At 45.3% G+C, this 13035-nt stretch overlaps 1 protein-coding gene across 5 annotated transcripts in view; it reads right to left on the reverse strand.

The window, feature by feature from the left end:
* NCAPH2 (non-SMC condensin II complex subunit H2) overlaps positions 1–13035 on the reverse strand; it is an 899214-nt gene that overhangs the window by 217569 nt on the left and 668610 nt on the right. The window lies entirely within an intron of this gene.

The raw sequence follows: 13035 nt of genomic DNA on the forward strand, positions 1-13035 counted from the left end.
AGGTCCCTTCAGTCACCGTGGCTAGAAGCCGAGTACGTAGGGGTTCCGGTACCTCCTCGATGTCCTTACGTAGTTTGCTCCATTGTGCATCTGTGTAACTTGCCAGCAAAGTGTTGTTGTTGGCAATTCTTGCGGAAAAGGCAGCCGAGGCTGTAATCCTCTTTCCTAGGGCATACAATTTTTTACCCTCTTTATCTGGTGGTGCCTCCCTAGTTGACAGCGGGACCCCTGCTCTTTTCCTTGTATTTGTCACCACTAAGGAGTCTGGTACAGAGTGGCCCCTAATGTATAACGGGTCCGATGGGGAAGGACTAAATAATTTTTCTATCCTCGGTAGACCCCCTCTGATCAACGCGGGTGTAGATAGTGAAGGAATAATTGGTCTCTTAAAAGAGGCGAGAAGGGTAATGGTTTGGCTGACAGGGGGTTTCTCCTTGATGATCTTTTCTACAAAGTCTACGTCAGGAGAAATTTCACCAGTCTATATTTCGAAATGAGATGTGAGTTTTGCAATCACACTGCGCAATGACACTAAGACCAAAATGGTATAATGATTTTTAATGAAAGCTGAAGTAGCCCGACACGTGTTTCGGGCACTTGCCCTTCCACTGAGGCTGTAGTCAGGTTTGATTCAATTGAGAACCAGATTATGGTAAGTGATTAGTTATCGATTTCTCTCGGGCTCCACTGTCACTTGCAGTTGCAACAACATATAAAGTAGCGTTTCCGCGTTACAGCAGCTATAAATGAAGGCGCTATACAAATGCCCAATATTATAACTATAAAAGGCAGTCCGACATACAGTGTATATAAGAAGCGAGTGAAGAGACATTCTATAAAACGTTAGAAAGTATGAGATTCCCCCCACTCTAACAGGCCAAAGCCTGGTGTAGGCCGAAGCCAGCGAGTCGTTGATATGAAGTGAAGAATGGGCGTTGGAAGCGGTTGACGCTTGTAGAAAGTTGTAGAGATATCGTGTAGCGATGTTCGTCAAATGACTGACTACTAATATGTTTAAGTTAAGTTTCATTCAATAATAATGGCGCTAGACAAGAAACTCTGCATACAGCTACACACCACGATCAATCTGAGGGACTTCAATGCATGAAGAACCTTGGGTACAGTACAGGTCACATTAGAGATATTACAAACACACCCAGTCGACGTCGCTTTTCGAACTTTGAAAACAAGTCATGCAATACTCTGAACCAACCACTAGATGTCGGTCTATGCAAAGCATGCGATTCTAAGCAGATCCATAAGCCTCAGAAATGTATACATTCACTTGTGAGAAGGTAGAAAAATATATAATTCAACACCAGTGTAATACAGATAAGAAGTCAGATGCATAAAACAGAGTAGAAACACTTTAGAGCAACACTAATATCGTTCCCCAATACTTCATAAATCCAGCCCTGAGACGAATTAGTGGCTAATGCTCTGAAGTCATCCATTCCAAAACACATACTTTACAGCCTGGTGTATGTGATCGGACGATGCAGTTGATGGTAGTGACTAAGTTTCAAAAGGTTAAGGAAAGCTCAGGTAAACTATGCTCTCCTTCCCACTACCCTAGGGTAAGCTCAAGAAGTGATCATTGACTAGACCACCACCAATCTAAGACAGGAAACAGATGGGTACAGGACATCCACCTGTGCTTGGTCCGGTCGAGGGAAGCCCAGGGTTGTGAGTGAACGGGTCAGTTGTGTGATTTAGTTTTGGTTGGTCGTGGTATCCGTGTTAAAGGCACTGTCCAACTGAACACCCTTGCAACAAAATGATGAAGACTTCCCCAGAGCAGGCGACTTCTAGACACCTCCAGTGAGCGACGAAAACTGGTTGCAACAGGAGTCACCTGGATCAGGCAGCAACAGGCATTGTTCCATGGAGGTATGGGGCAAAGGAGCAGGCGCTGCAAGACCTCTGTTGGGAATAGAAGGCTGAAAATGCAATAGTAGGAGTCTTGTAGCAGATGTTGAAGATCCACCAACAGCAAGGTTGTGCCCAGAAGAGAGCTGGTCAGTCCATCAGGTGGTCCAGGGACACTTCCAAAGGCTCAAAAGGCACAAAACTCGAGCGAGGGGCCAGACTTGCTGTTCCCAACGGTCTTGGGGTCGAAGCACTGACAAATGTTTTAAGGAGCAGGACTGCACTGGAGATGATGCTAATCAGCTGCAAACGTTATCCTTGCGTCGTCAGCTGCTGCACTTCTTCATAGGGTTCCTTGGCTCCAATGATTATCTGTATAATGTTTGCAGAAGCCCTCCTTTTATCCAAGATCTGTCCTGGAAGCTTGCCCAGGTCCACTAAATGGTAAGGATCTGCACCATTCAAACTGGCATTGGCTATCCAATCATGGCTAACCAACGGCCACACATTCTGCTCTGCAACAGACACCACATGACCTGGACTAGACAGTCCCAGCATCCAGCCACACATACAGGCCCACCCCTTTGCCGGCGAAAGCAGCAGCGTTCTCCAGATAAGGGCATTCCATATATGCCAATTACGGACCAGAGGGCACAGAAAAGGCCAATATGGCAAAAGGGCAGGAGATAACCTTGTGGCATTGCCATTTTAGAGTGGTAGCCACTCTATGTAGCCATTTGCGGTAAATGCAAAAGTGCACAAATTAAAAGCTCAAAACACGGTCAAATAATATCTGCTGCCATAGCGCGTCCTGGACATATTACATTTGAAACCAAAAAGCCACAAAAAGCTATATTGATACACCGTATCCTAAACACATTGCACTTTACAATGATGTGTGCAGCTTTAAAAATACAATAACTCCACTAAGGGACAGTCTCCCATTACTCGGTTTTACGGACTAATCAATTTCCCCATGAAAATAAGCACAAAGCAAAGGAAGAAAATCTGAAGGCTTTGATTTACTCCAAAAAGTGAGATCAGTAGTCAAAACAAAGTAAAAAGAAATTATGTCCCATTGCCATCTTTAGGTGGAAAGCAGCAAAAAGAACAGCTTTGCTAACACTACCTAATCTGGGTCTATCATTTTAGATAGGAACAAGACAGTGATCGGGTGAAGAAAAAAACTTAACAAGACAGTGTAATAAAACCGAACAAAGCCCTAGTGCCTTCACAATGCACAGTAAAGTGTTCTAGGGACAGAACCGATTTTTGCTACATATTTGGTGCCCTATTGGTAAGCACACACCAGATATAGACAATGGGTGGAAGAAAAGAGAACGAGACATTTTGCCACGTAGGGAACAGAATCATAAAGGTCTGTACGGTCAGCATTGACACTCCACATTAATGTTGGCCCTCTAGGGCTTAGTATTTGAATAATACAAATGTATACATTATAATTAATAACAGTGCTAGTTGATGGAAACACTTCCTACATACAGCCACAGACCCTTCATGTTATAAGGATATATTTTGTAGATAAATGTACAGTGCCATACACTTCAGGAGAAAAATCATCTCCAAAATTAGCTGTATGTGTAAAATGCATTCACAAAGGGAGAGGTGGTAAGCAAGACAATCTCCAGGGGCAAGAAAGTACCTCAAAAGTCACGTTTTATAGAAGTCAATGGTTCAAAGTTAGGCCATCTGGAAAATGGAGGCAAGTCTCTGCTATACGAGACAAGTGTGGATTCTGTGGCAAACAACCCAGGGAGGACGATAGGAGATCCCAATATAGGGATACAGAGGTCAGTTGAAGATGATGCAGCACGACAGAAAGACTCCCCAATGTTTAGCAATGGAAAATGCAGTAGAGATTTGCTTCCAAAGAGTCTTGATCCCAGACAAACAGGGCTCCTGGGGGTGAATATCTAGAATAATTGCCTACCCCAGAACCAGAAGTACCCACAGTAGCAGTTTCAGTGAAAGTGGCACCAGCAGCACAAAATAACCTGGAAAGCACAAGGCTGCTTTTTCAGGTGTGATTTACAGTATCTGGTACCCAGAGACTTGAACCCTCGGCCTAAAATGAAACCCACGAAGGAAAATCAACAAGTACCTTCCCACAATGTAGCCCCTAGAAGAGACAGTGAAAACACTGATATGAAGACTCACGAAAGACGAAGTAATCTGTGAAGATGTATTCCAGAGACTGGGTGGTATAACCAAAGACAGTCCCACAACAAGAAAGAAGGTGGAAGCGACTCAGCAGTGCCAAAAGGAACCGACGGGTTGAGCTAGTGGTGACTCGTTAAACCTTCCAGGCAAAATGAGCTACTTACAGAAAGCCCTCATACCCTGGAAGAAATCAGTGAGTAGCACTAGCTGTTTCAGCAAGGAAGGCATGACAAAGCAGCTAAGTGGGGTTGGCAGAAGGATGCAGGAAATCCGGGCGAAACTTCCAGGAGAAGAAAACACCAAACGCAACAAGAATACACAAAACAGCAGGAAACGTCTGCTTCTTCCAAGTTACACAAAGATGGGGGAGCATTGGAAGGGGGAACCCTTAAGGGCTGAGCAAAGCCAGTGCAGCAGTCACCATGGTGGGCTAAGGAGCAAGAAGTCCAGTAGCCAACCATTCAGATGCAGCCATGTGGACTGCCACTCAGGTCTGTCAACCCCCATAAGAATTAGGAGGGAGAACCAAGGGACCTAGAATGGGCTGAACCTATTAGAACAAAACAGGAGGCGGCCATGTGGGCTCACCAATAGGACAAATGAACAGAACAGACTTTAGGACTACGTTGTGGTTGCCCTGAAGAAAGGGAGGACTAAAATGCAAAGGGAACAGACTTAAAAAAACCTTTATTGCAGTTTGTTTTTTCCCCAGACCTCTATCTACATTGTGCTTTAAATTGGTTTAAGTCAATAATTTGAGAGGTAGTAGTTTGAGATGTTAAAAGTCTAGACTAGATGTTGGTCGCAAAGTCTCATTACTATGTTACTTGAGCGATGTCCTTGGAGGTTTAGTAGGTCTGGAAGTTTGACTCACAATGGAAAGAGTCTTATATTATGGTCATTGGCAGTTAAGAACGCCCTTCTCGTTTGGCTACGTTCCTTTGGGCAGGTCATTTTGGTATGGACTATAAATAGTGAGACACCATAGATAGTGAGCTGACAGAGGGTATGTGTGCATCTCACTGATGTAATGGTTGTGACAGTTCTTGTGTCTCAAATTGGTGGAACACAGGTAGGTGGTCACAATGCTTCAACTTGCGAGGTGCAGGGGGCGCAATGGTAATTTTTGTGGTACTTGATTGTGATGCTGAAAATGCATTGGAGGGACAGGGCCTTCTTGTCTTATACCTCCTTAAACTGTGTGTTCTGTTTATTTTCTGCACAGACGTCCAGTCTGGATCCCTGGCAGTGCAGCTCTTCATTTTGTTCTTGGTGAACAGTACCCACGGGATACCCTTAGGGCACCCATGGGTAGGGGTACAACCCTGTACTCCTATTGTATGTTGCCCGCAGGGTATGGGCTGGTGACAGCTACATGCTGATGTGACAGTGGCTATAGGTATCCTCAATGTTTGGGATACCCATGCCCTGCCATAGGAATCAATAGATTCCTACACAAAGGCAAGATGGCCACTGGTGGCGACTTGGTTTCCTTTGCTTTACCCCCTTGTTTCTAAAGTCCTGAAAAGCACTGGCTGTTTTCCCTTCCCCTGAATGGTTGTAGGGTGGAAGGACCATATATGGCTCTGTGGGTGCCTCATGGCTGGAGCCTTCCTAGGGGCTGCTTGTTGTGGGCACAGCCTTGGGGGTGAAGCCTACCTGAATGCAGTGAGTAGTCAATATGCATTCTGTGGAGAGTGTCGGGTTTTGGTTGTGCGACAATGCCTGAGCCAGCCCTGACAAACTGGAATGAATGGAGTGTGGTGCACTGAAAGGCTGGGGACTAGCCCCAATCCAAATCCTGTGTTGTGGGTGTCTGATTTCTGGTGAATACCCCGAATGCCTGTGAGCCTGATCAGGTGCTGCCTGGATGAATGCACTTATGTGTGATTGGCTGGCCGAGCCTGAGTGAATGAGGAGTGTTTAGTATAACAGGGGGCCTCACACTCACCTTGTCAGAAGCTGTAACAAGAAACCTGAAGCTGAAGTCATCTTAAGCTTGTATCTTTGAATCAAGTTAGAGGAAGAAGTCTGCGGCTGCATCTCTTCACCAGATCTGAAAACTGCTGTGCTGACTCAAGGACTGAACCAGAGGACCTGGATAGGCAACCTCTTCTTGAGCTACAAGCGAACATCGTGCAACTGCTGCGCTTCAACAAAAGTGGTGTGGAAGCCAGTCCTGTGTGCATGTCCACAGAAGGGATCTTCTTGGGTCCAGAACAGGAGTGCCTGAACCTTTTGTAGCCAAGAATTTAATCTGTGTCACCCAGGGTCCGGAGGAGTGATCGTGACCGCTGGAAGCCAGGTTGCCGATTACTGCCAAGAAGAAGTACCCTGGCATAGTACCACTTGACACCCAGAGCTGCAAAAGTTCCAAATTTCTTAAGAATCCTTCGAGGCGCCTCCCTGCCACTTCATCTGCCCACTTGTCCACTATGCAAGAGGTCCAAACTCACTGCCAGCATTGGAGTGTCTGCCAGTGGTTTTCCTGCCACAAAACTCTGAAGACATCCAGAGTGTCCAGACTTGATGTGTCCGCATTCCAGTCCAGTGGTGGTGTCTATGTCGCCAGAAGCCATCGAGCGGCCTGTGCTGCAGCACCGAAGAATCGAAAGGCAGCAAACCGTGAAATTCCAAAACCCAACACCTAATTCTGCCGCTGCACCCATCGCCACCGAAAGTCATCTGAGACCCACCAAGGGTTTTATCTTCTTCATGCTAGAGCTTGTCGGGGTCCACAGCAAGTTTCACTTTTTTGGGACATCCACAGCCGGAGTAACAACCCACCAACGGAGACCACTGCAAAGACCGAAAGTGCAGCCTTTCCGACACCGCTTGGTTCCCTCTTTATTCTCCCCATCAACATCCCAGTGACAACTCCTTCCAAAGAGGGTCCATCCTCAAGGGGTCTTGTCGGGTAAGGCCAAGAAACTCCACAACTTCGCCTGGCAAGGGAAACAAGGTACTGTGACGAGGAAGAGCATCTTCCATCCTCAGGAATCATCCAGGGGTCGCAGATTAGTCGTGGATCCTGTTCTCCTGTGGCTTCCTAGGTACTTTGGGGTTGTGGGTTCCGTAGAAAAAGAATCAGCGCATTATTGAACATATTTGGACTAGGCTATAAGATACAAGATAAAGTACACCTTAACGTGTCCCTTACAGGTTGCCCAAGTGGGGGTGGGGGGATCCTCAGAGTATTGTCCATCTACCTAAACCATTTAAGTGCCAAAAAGGACGAGCTATCTCGTCCTTGACATTACCTCCGTATTGCCAAGGACGAGATAGCTCGTCCTTTTTGGCACTTCATTTTGTGTGATTTTTCAAAGCAGGGATCGCACAAAAATGAAATCCAACCCCTGGGCTATGTGAGGAGTGGGTTTCTTCTCACGGCCCGGGGGTTGGATTTCCTTCAGTTTCACGTCAGCATGCGTAATGCGTGCTGACGTGAAAAAGTAAATTTCACTGCAGCAGCCATTTTCGGCTGCCGCAGTGAAATGAGAAGGTGAGTCTCCACCTTTATCCCCCTCGATCTGAGGCACTATTGTGCCGTTCAGGTCGAGGGAGGTGTCGTTGGAAAGGGTAGACTCTCCCCTTTCCAACAACTCCTTCTTTGAGGCATTGCTGGGCGCAGATCGGGCACAGGGCGCTCGATCCACGCCAAGCAATGCCAATAAACCACCAGGGATATGTTTGTAAAGTGGGGGGAAGAGGGGGCTGCTTACTATGTAAGCGGCCCTCTCCCCACCCAGCCCCCAAAGCATGGGGCCACAAGTATTGGTCCCCCTGGCGGAGGGGCCAAAAATAAATAAATACTTTTAGGTTGGGGGGGTAGGGGGGTGTCCACTAGACCACCAAGATTTTTTACATTTTTACAATGAAAGGGGGGTGGGCCTCCCCTCTCCCCAACTGGATGGGGGCACCTCATGTAGCCCTACCTGGGGGCAGATTTCTGCCCCTAGGAAGGGGTACATGAGATGCCCCCCCCCCCCATCAATTTGGGGTGGGGGAGGGCCAACAGAAATCTTACCACAGGCCCCCCCCCCCCCAAGCCTGGGGCAGTACGTCTTCCCCACCCTGGGGGCAGATGGGCATACTAATGTGCCCATCTGCCCCTAGGAAAGGGGCAAAACAAAACCCTCCAAATGGGCCAAATGGATGGGGGGCATCTCATGTAGCACTCCCTGGGGAGAAGCTGTAACGCAGGCCAGCCAGAGGTCCAGGATGGTAGGGGGTCATATCCCTGGCCATGGGCACCCTTCTCCCATGTGGGTCGATATTCCCCAAACCCAGCAGCGGATGCACGGAGCCCCGGAAGGGTCCCCGACCTTTCCCAGGAGGGAACAGGTGTAACGCAGCCCAGCCAGAGCTCCAGGCTGGGCTTGGGAATTGTCGATCCACTTGGGTGACGGGTGCCCAAGGCCTGGGACATCACCCAGACCACCCTTGAGCTCTGGCTGGGTTGCGTTACACCTTTTCCCTCTGGGAAAGGACGGGGAGCACGCTGAGGCTCCCTGAAACCGCACTGGACTTGTGGAGGGTCAACTTATATGAGGGACAACCACCCAAGGCCAGGGATATCCCCCCCGACCACGTGTTGTTGGCGGCGTGTTTCGGTGGGTGGGCAGAGGGAAATGTCTGAAAATTGGGGGGAAGGGGTTTTGCCAAATTTCAGACTTTGCTTGGGCTTGTGGGTAATAAATTCTGGGGCGATTCGCACAATTCAGACCTCTGTGGATTCCCACGAGTGTCTTTGTTTTCGAAATGCATGGGGTTACCAGTTTTCCTTGGTGGCTTCCACACCCTAGGCCCAAATCTGTAGGTTGTCCACTAGAGCAAAATCCCTCAAAATCTGCTCTGTCGAAAGACTTGGGGTTACCAGGAGTTTAGCCTTTTCCCTTTGCGCCCCGGTAGGTGCACCCACACATATGAGGTACCGTTTTCATCAGGACACCTGTGGGAATGCGGGAAGGTAGGACAATTGTTGTGCTTGCATGGATTTCATACCGTTTTTGAACATTTGGGGGGAAGGGGTTTTGCCAAATTTCAGACTTTGCTTGGGCACACAACGTTTCCCAAATGTGACCTACATTTAGTCGCTGCTTTAGGCACTATACACTTGTTACCTGCACAAGTCACCTACCCTTCAAAAGGACTGCCTGTGCTCTTTCAAAAAATGTATGCATGGCATTCCTCACCACATTATTTTTCTTTACTTACACATGCTAAGTACATCTGTTCAGGCCATAAGCATAAAAAAACCTTTGTATCATGGCTCAGTTTTTGTCTTGTGGTATTGCTTGTTTTATGAAACATTACAAAAAATTTATGATTTCCTGGAAGAGTCTGGGGAATGTAGCAGGGCATTGCTTTTCTCAAAATTCAAAGAAGCCATTGCCTTACCGGGAACAACCATGTCCACAACATACCTTTTTTATCTGTCATTTTCCCAATTTGTCCCCAAACTATGACATTTTTCCCTACATAGTTGCCTGAACTGCGCAAATCACCCCGTCTTAAACTTGGAATTTTGTCTACTTTTCAGAAATGTATACTTTTCGGTCTTCCCATTCAGCTTTCCCACTCTCCTCTTCCATTCTGTCGACGCATGTCCTATTGGAAAAAAGGGCCAAAATCGCCTACCTCTCACAAAACGGCTGGTAACTATATCAATATGTTTTTTTGGTTTTCACTCAACCTGTTCTTGAAAGCCTGGAAAATAGCGAATTCAGCACAGCAAACCATTTGTTCCTAGCTCTAACAAGAAAAAAACCACAGGCTTCTTTGGACATCCTTTAATTGGCATTTTCTGGAAAAATCCAAAATGTTCTCCTTTTTGGTTATTTTCTCTCACCCCCCTACAACAAACTAGGATTCCTTGGCGGAGTTATGACCGCCTGCATGTGGGAAGAAAAGGGGCCGAATATGGCAGCAATATCTCATGTAACAAAAAAGTTACAAGGGATTGAATGGCGACATACCAAAATCACCAAAAAAGGCCTTGGCACTGGGTGGGAATCCCCTTGGCAGTTAAGGGGTTAAAGAAAGCATTTTGCCAATGTTCCTAATCTAACCTGCCTTGCTACAGTGTGTGTGTATATATATATATATATATATATATATATATATATATATATATATATATATATATCATTATCCAACGCTTTATGATGCCTATACTTTTTAATAACTGTCAGCAGTTGGTGCATTCCAAGTTGAATCTAAAGTATATTGTGGTACCAGATAGATGTGTATATATTTATAATTATGAGGCTAGTTACCGGAGTAAAAAGTGAGTTATTTATTGATGTATATATTTATCTGAACCTTATTTTATATAAAACATCAGAGGTAGCGCATAACAGTGTGTGGACATTCCTTTGGTGGGGCTTGGGGATTCACTGTACTTAAGAACCAGCCTGCATCACCTCCCAAGGGTCTGTGGGCCCGAACACGAGATTGGGCGGTATCCCGGCAGTAATACCGCCATCACGGGTTGGTTTTTAACGGGAAATCCCCATTGGGCCCAATTGGGGCATTTTCGCTGCAATTATCGCAAGCTAATACCGCCAGCTGTAATTGTGCCGAAAATGGAGCACTGAATGGGATTTTCACCTCCAGTAAAAAGCTGGAGGTAAAACAGCCCATTTAGCGTCCAACTCGTGATCAGGCCAGCCCTTAAATGCTGCGGTATTAGCGTTACCGACGGATTTAAGGGCTACAGCCCAACTCATGATCAGGCCCTTAGCCTTTAGTTGCTCGTCCATAATAACAGAGAACTTTGGCTGGGGTGCTCTGTGCTTCAACCCTATCTATATAAGGGGGCAGAAATACAGATACCCCCTCTCCAGGCTTTACAGTGAGGCTGAAAGATTAAAGGCGTCACCATGAATGGAAATACAGTAAAGTACAGTCAACAGCAATTCATGTAGATCAGGAAGTAGTACAGTGCAGTACCAGTTAATCTATGCCAACAGCGAGCTGCAATATAAAGGAATAATATGTAAAGTAGTGCAGCGGGCCCATTATTAGTTGAGGGCTACTAAGGAGCATAGCTTCAGGGGTTAACAGTTTAGGGTAGTGATTACTACAGTGGAACAGCGATTAGTATAAGGAAAAGACATACAGTAGACAAAAATAAATAAGGGGAAAAAAGGAGTGGATAATAAGTGATCTAAGTTATCAGGGGCCAGAAATACAGTGCCAACAACTAATTTAACCAGGTAACTTAGCATAGCAAATCAACAATGCAACTGGGCCACGTGTGAGCAGTAGAGTAGGCGAGAATTAACCTTCACCTTCAAATGAATAGTAATAAGGAAATAACCCTAGCTTAAGGTAACAAATGACACTTTCCCACAGGTAGAGTCTTTATATTAGGATTTCAAAATAAGGCAATTTTAGACAGGTGCGTTTATCATCTTCAACTTTCTCTATTTTAGTGAAAACATGTTAACCATGCGGTTAAAGATTATTCTATTTATTGGTCATTTATAATGTGCCTGTACACAAGTTATGAACATAGACTGATAAGTGTGTGATTTAGTAAAATCAAATTAGCCATAACTAAGTTAATTGCGAGTAGAAATATGGGTACTAATCTAGTTCTCCCTTTAATGCATTAACAAATTGTTACGAATTAAACATGGGATCTGGCTACAGGAAGACGTATTCTAATGAACTCTTACAAGTACATATGATAATAATTCCCCCCACCCTGTCAACTCCACTCCAATTCCTTCCCCGCTGATGTCCGACACACACCAGAATCTCTCTAACATGCTCTGTGAAGTAACCTAAATTCCAATCCACCCTGACTCCCGCGTTCAATCACTCCCTTATAAATCACATTCATACACAAAGAATACATTTAACATTGCTAGAAAAACGCTCACCCTGTACAAGGTTTATGAGCGGTCTTCCTTCTCCCATGTGTATGTCATTGCGATAGACTCCTACTGGAATACAATATAGTTTCATTTTTAAAGGGCCACAGTAACTACCCTGTGTGAGAAATAATTAGGCTAACTATGGAATTCCGCAAGTTGTTTACTCTTTTAACCAGTTGATTTTTCTTTGACCCGTTAGTGGTGAAGATGGGCTGTATTTCTGTATGGAAACCGTTACTACCCAAAACTGTTCGAAGATGAAAAAATACTATCACATGCTATGCGCCCAGAATAAGTAATGACACTGTGTATATATCATGTTATGTTAATATTTATTAAAGAGTGCAGACTTTAGCCACCAAGTGGTTTCTTGGAGCTTACGAGAAATATATCTCAAAATTGAACAACTTAGTTCTAATAAGAGATGTTCAAAAAAAGTAATTAAGGCTCATGTATTAGCCGGTTGTTGCTAATACTTTCCACAAGAGTTTTGCAGAAACCATCAGATCTGGAGAGCTTCAACTAATAGGATGTAATATATTTTTGGAGGAGCATGCAACTTGCTTAATCAAACTGCAACCTACCCTCATAATGCAGATAACTAATAGACTTTCAGACCCGCCCCTAAAACCCCAAATGGCTACGTACTGTAGCATCTGCCGATATTAAAATAGGATTTACTGTGCTTTTGGATTCTACTACTGCCTTTAAAGTAAATTATACTCTGGGCTCTCCACTGTCTGCAAGGGTGCACTTTAACTATGGATCTAAGAGGAATCTGGAATAAGCAACAAAGCATAAGCAGGACCTTGCTAATGTTTAGAGAAAATATACTGAACCTTTTAGTCATGACACTCAATGACTGATTCTCTTATTTATCTTGCATACACTTGGACAGAGAATCCGATGTGATTATTTTACTCAAGCTCCACCACCACTCGCCCCACAAACTCCTGCATGACATGTTCTGCAGTATTTGAAGCATGCATATGTGCTTTTAAAAATTCTACAGAGAGCCTTCATAGTTGCTCAATATCCTAAACAGCACATTTCCTCACATACCAGTGTGAGTAGATGGGCAGGGTGCATAGGGTAGTTG

This window comes from Ambystoma mexicanum, chromosome 12, assembly GCF_040938575.1.
Source record: "Ambystoma mexicanum isolate Mex_15411 chromosome 12, UKY_AmexF1_1, whole genome shotgun sequence".
NCBI classification, from domain to species: domain Eukaryota; kingdom Metazoa; phylum Chordata; class Amphibia; order Caudata; family Ambystomatidae; genus Ambystoma; species Ambystoma mexicanum.